This window comes from Pipistrellus kuhlii, unplaced genomic scaffold, assembly GCF_014108245.1.
Source record: "Pipistrellus kuhlii isolate mPipKuh1 unplaced genomic scaffold, mPipKuh1.p scaffold_m20_p_6, whole genome shotgun sequence".
Taxonomy (NCBI): Eukaryota; Metazoa; Chordata; class Mammalia; order Chiroptera; family Vespertilionidae; genus Pipistrellus; species Pipistrellus kuhlii.
Genome location: NW_023425562.1, coordinates 21,025,813 through 21,032,027, shown reverse-complemented (window position 1 = coordinate 21,032,027; position 6,215 = coordinate 21,025,813).

Here is a 6,215-nt window from a genome sequence, read left to right as displayed (position 1 = left end):
CTCCGCTGCGTTTCCATCACAATGACAGTTTATGACTGTTCAGTAAACCATTCGGCCCGAGATTTAGGCTGGATTTTAGATTTTGGCCCCTTCTCTGATTGAGTTCGACACCCCTACTTAGGGTAAGGTGACCAGATGTCCTGCTTTTGGCAGGACAGTCCCGATTTTTAACAATTTGTCCCGCGTCCCGCTGGACTAAAACGCCGCAGGACGCAGAACGTCGGTCACCTTACCTTAGGGGGGCAGTGGGACAGCTCCGTGCTCTCTGGGGACACGTGTCCCTCTCTCCCAAACTGGCCACCCTCTTGCTTTCTCACGTAGATCCTGGGGTCTCTGGGTTTGGGTTAGAATTTGTTTGAACCTACAACTACAATCAACGAGGAAGCGTGAAACTCAAAGGCTTGGGTCTCCATAGCGCTCACCGTCTTAAACGTTATTCAAGGCCCCAGAGAGCTTCTGCTTATGAGCGTGACGTTTATGGACACTTACTTTACTAGGAATTCAAACTAGGAACATTTTTATTTTTATTGTTTTTCAAACCAGAAACATTTAAACCTGCGTTTTTATTACTCATTTAATAAAACACGCCCGTGTATGGTAGCATACATCACATTTTTAATGGAAAAAAAAAAGTGTGTTTTCCTAGACGAAGACACTTTAGCAAAAAGAGAGACCTTTTAAAGTTTTTTGGATGCAAATTTCTAATGTCTGATGTAATAGGAAATAGCTGACTTCTCATATATATATGTCTCATTCCAGTCAGTCTGTTCTAATGTGTTATTTTAGCTGAAGGGCACGAAGAGACTAGCATCATGCAGACACATAGTTGGAAAAGGCTCAGATTTGAACAGTTTCCAGGAGTCTGTAGACATTGCTCTTGCATGCTTCGCTCCATGGTAACTTATGAAAGGTGAGTTGTATTTGAATCTGTGAACATTTCCATTCTGTCCAGGAAACCCACGGCTCTATCGTATGTTTGGATATATGATGGATCCTTCAGCTCTGCGTGGTTTCGTAACATTGAAACGGGAAAGTTGCACTGGAACGTGGGGTGTTCCCTGGGCAGGATGGTCCGGTCTCTTGCCGGGTGGAGTCGAAGAATGAAACCACGGACAAAAGATGGCATAGGAAAAGATGGACATTTATTGAGAAACAAGCACAGACTCCCCTGCGGGAGGGGGAGGAGTCCCACAGAATCCCTTTTCCCACGGTTTGTGAAGGCTGCAGTTCTTTGTGCCTCGATAGCCCCTCTGATTGGTCACTATGGCCCTTTATTTACTTATTTTTTAAAATATATTTTTTCCCCCATTGATTGTTAAGGAGAGTGAAAGAGAAAGAGGGAAAGACAGAGAGAAACATTGATGTGAGAGAAAACACATTGACTCGTTGCTTCCTGCACGAGTCGGACTGGGGAGGAGCCTGCAACCAAGGTAGGTGCCTTTGACTGGAATTGAACCTGGGACACTTCAATCCGAAAGCCGACGCTCTATCCACTGAGCCAAACTGGCTAGGGCCCCACAACTTCTTTTTATTAGGGTGGCCACACCTGGGACAGGTAAAACCTATTGTCCAGCCAGTGGGGCTTTCGTCGCCTGGGGCCGACCGGAAATTTGCCGCCCCCCATTTAAAAACGTCTGCGAAAATTTCTATTGCACCACCTGCTTCACCTGCCCCCCTTTCCGCACCCGCGTGGTCTGCTTGGCTTGAATCAGCGAGGGCGCGATTTGCAGTTTTACATATACCTATACTTTTTTAAATTTAAATATCATGGTGATTGCCGCCGCCCCTTTTGATACGCCGCCCGGGGCCATGGCCCCCTCGGCACCCCCGTCGCTACGCCACTGTGTCCAGCACCCTTATCACCCTCAAAGTTGTCCCCGTTTAGATACTAAGTTATGTGATGGACTTCCCCTTTCTAAAAACCAGTGGGTGAGGATTAACAAAACAAAATAAAAAAAGAAGCTGTAGGAAATCACTTTGGCAACAGGAGGAAATGATTGCCCACACACAGGTTACTCATCTCTGCTTAATTTCCTCATCTCCCTACGGAGTGAAAACAGCACGTACTCACAACGCTGTCGCAAGTCTTAAATTGCATTGTTTACGTCAAGTGCTTCAAACAAGCCTGGCGCGTCATAAGCTAGGTGCTGGAGAGCTGCTGTTGTTAGAAGAGCAACTATGGAGGGAGGGCAAGGAAGCAGGAGGAAAGGTCCTGGGTGACAGTGGATTATCTTCAATGCATTGATAGGAAGAACAGTTAAAAGCTTTTCCTAACGATCTTATTAGCAAAAGCAATTGCATATGAGCCTTTCCTCAAAGCACTTATTTTATTTATTATTATTTTTTTGTGGTTTGATGTTTATTTTATTTTAAAATAAATCTTTATTATTCATATTATTACAAATGTTCCTCATTTTTCCCCCCTCCATTGCTCCCCCTCACCAGGTTCCCACCCCACCCTCTGCCCTTTCCCCACCCCGCATTGTCCTCATCCATAGGTGCACAGTTTATGTTCAGGCTCTTCCCGCTCATGGCTTTTTATTTTAAAAAATTTTTATTTGAAGTAAAAATATTGGTTAAGAATGGAGCTCGTCAAGGTTGCTCTCGTCTTCTATGCATGCTATTGGTCTCTAAGTGTGGTTTTTGGGTGACTAACACTCCCAAGTTAGGGGCAAGCTGTTACTATTTCCCCAATGGAGACTGGGATACGTTTTTGAGAATTTTATATTTTTTACTCTGGGATCAATAGAGGAAAGTGTCCCAAACTTCTTCTATTGAGTTCGATCATATCACTCACATGTAACATATGAACATATTGTAAGGATAGGAAAGGAGCAGGTGTGCATATACTGTAGTAAAATGCCATTTGTGGATATCGTGTAGCCATAGTGGGTCCAAATCTTAGTTGCCTGTTAGTTTCAGACATCCAACTTTTGGATCTTGTGTGAATTGTTGCTTTAGAGTTGCTTCCAGAGGCTCAGGGAAGACTCACACGGGTGGGAGCAGGAGAGGGAGGAGGGACAATATTTTTTTCTTAATTGTTTTAAATTTATCTTTATTATTAAAAGTATTACAGATGTCCCCTTCCTTCTTAACACTTTAAATGATTAAATTTTTAAACATGTTTTCTAATCATTACATTAGGACATCTAAACTGTGAGAATACATTTAAAAATTGTTTTTAATATATTTTTTAATCCTCACCCGAGGATATTTTTCCCTTGATTTTTAGAGAGAGTAAAAGAGAGAGGGAAAAATAGAGAGAAATATCAGTGTGAGAGAAACACATCAATTGGTTGCCTCCTGCCCGAGCCCCAAGCAGGACCTGGGCCAGGGATAGAGCCTGCGACCAGGTATGTGCCCTTGACCGGAACTGAACCCGGGGACTTAGTTTGCAGGCTGACGCTCTATCCTAGGGGTGTCGAACTCAATCAGAGAAGGGCCAAAATCTAAAATCCAGCCTAAATCGCGGGCCGAATGGTTTACTGAACAGTCATAAACTGTCATTGTGATGGAAACGCAGCGGAGTGCAGTGATGACAGCGCGGTGCGGGCCACATTGCAAGGCCTGGCAGGACGGATTTGGCCCGCGGGCCTTGTGTTTGACACATGTGCTCTATCCACTGAGCAAAAACGGCTAGGGCAATTAATAATTCTCAAGTGTAGTTTAGATCAGTGTTTCCCAACCTTCTCTCATGATGAGAATCACCTGGTGGAGTTGTTAAAACACAGATTCCTGAATCCCAACTAAGAAGTGCTACACTAGAATTTTAGCATACCTAACTTAGTGCTCTGTATATAAAATCTGTCTTAGAGCACTAGTTAAGTATACAATTTTACCTATATGTTCCCAAAAATTCTAGTTTAGCACTTCTTAGTTGGGATTCAGGAATCTGTGTTTTAACAACTCCACCAGGTGATTCTCATCATGAGAGAAGGCTGGGAAACACTGGTTTAGATAATGTGCTGTTAGGTACCTTTAAACAAAATTTCTAAGTATTTTTGAACATCTCAGAAGCCTTTTTGAGTTTATTTGTATTCTTACTCTAATGGTCACAATTAAAAAAATAATTTTTGTCCTAATTTTCTGATAATTGTATAACAGAACAAAAATAATTCCCAGGTTCTCAAGACTCAACTTTTCTGGATGAATAGCTTTAATCCTCACCTGAAGATATTTCCCCCCCCCCCCAATGATTTTTAGAGAGTAGAAAGGAGAGGGAAAGACAGAAACACTGATGTGAGAGAGACACATCGATTGGTTGGTTGCCTCCCACATGCCCCCGGAACAGGTCCTGAGAGGAGCCTGCAACCAAGTATGTGCCCTTGACCTCAATCCACCTCGGAGACTCTTCAGACTGCAGGCTGACGCTCTATTCCTTGAGCCAAACTGGCTAGGGCCTGAATTAAAAGCTTTCGGTCCAAGGTGTTCTTTTTCTGGGAAATGACCAAGTCATCATAAACCTGAGTGACAGTGGTTTGGTGTAGCCCCAATCAGCTAGGAATACGAAACATTTCCTTTTCCAATGAGCTTTGGAACCCTTTATCACTTGTAATGAGCACATGGAATTGTCAGGATGGTGCTGATAATGTGCTGACTGATAAGGCAGGCTTACTGTCAGCAATGTACAACCAGCACTTGCTGATCTGTAAACCTTAGCCACAGAGGCATCCTGCTCCAAGGAGGCCTTCCTTAACTGGGAAGAATTTCCTGAATTAATTTTCATGGTCTCCTCTGAAAGCCTCAAGCCAATGTTAAGGTAACTATGAAGAAGGTAGTTGATGTCAGGAAAGATCAGAATACATTTCTCTCCTTGGAAGCTCCAATCATCCTAAGAAACTTACCTATTTTCTACTCTTTGAAAATTATTTAAAAATATATTTTTGTTGATTTCAGAGAGGAAGGGAAGGGAGAGAGAGATAGAAACATCAATGATGAGAGAGAATCATTGATTGGCTGCCTCCTGCATGCCCCCTACTTGAGATTGAGCCCGCAGCCTGGGCATGGAATCGAACCATGACCTCCAGGTTCATAGGTCAATCCTCAACCACTTAATGCCCCTCCAATTGTGGCTTCTTTTGGCTGCTTCTGCCTGTCTGTCGTTCTTTCTCTGGGCTGTATCCTCTGGGATCATTTATAAGCTACACCAGTGTTTCCCAAACTTTTGACATATGTGTACCCCTTCTATAATTTTCATAACACGGAGTACCCCTCATACTCATGAGAACGTAGAATTAGGTGCAGCTAAGCATGGTGCAGTGCATATCCCCACCAAACTCTTCCCATACTCCTGGGGGTACACGTACCACACTTTGGGAAACACTGATCTACACTAATAAAGGAGTAACATGCTAATTGACTGTACCTTTGTGATGCCCACAAGCCAATCAGGAGTGAGTATGCAAATTAAACCAACAAAAATGGCAAGTTAATTTGCATACGCAGGTGCCTAGTGGCGGGGTGCAGGGCAGGATACACCACCTCAGCTGCTATGGGCCTCTGGGCAGCATAGGAAGGGGAAAAGGTGGCTCTGGCCAGAGGGAAGATGGTGCTGACAGCCTGGGGAAGGAAGGCCCATTCTTGCACAAATCTTCATGCATCGGGCCTCTGGTAACAATATAAGAAGGAAAAGGGAAGGAAGGAAAAGCTAAAGAGTGACAGAGTGAGAATGCTTTCTGGAGACCATGCTATGATGCGTGACATTCATATGCTCTGTGAGATGCCCACTTATAGGCAACCCACCAAAAGGACCCTCCATTCCATAGACCAGTGGTCAGCAAACTCATTAGTCAACAGAGCCAAATATCAACAGTATAATGACTGAAATTTCTTTTGAGAGCCAAAAACCGACTTCTGCGCATAGGCCACGAAGTTTCAATCACACTGTATATGTGTGCCCAGAAGTGGTATTTTGTGAAAGAGCCACACTCAAGGGGCCAAAGAGCCGCATGTGGCTTGTGAGCTGCGGTTTGCCGACCACTGCCATAGACCATTTAAAAAAATAAATAAATACTTATTGATTTCAGAGAGGAAAGGAGAGTGAGAGAGATGGAAACTTCAATGATGAGAATCACCGACTGGCTGCCTCCGGCACATCCCCTATGAAGATCAAGCCCGTAACCTAGGCATGTGCCCTTGACTGGAATCGAACCTGGGGCCCTTCAGTCCACAAGTCGACACTCTATCCACTGAGCCAAACCTGCTAGGGCTGCCAT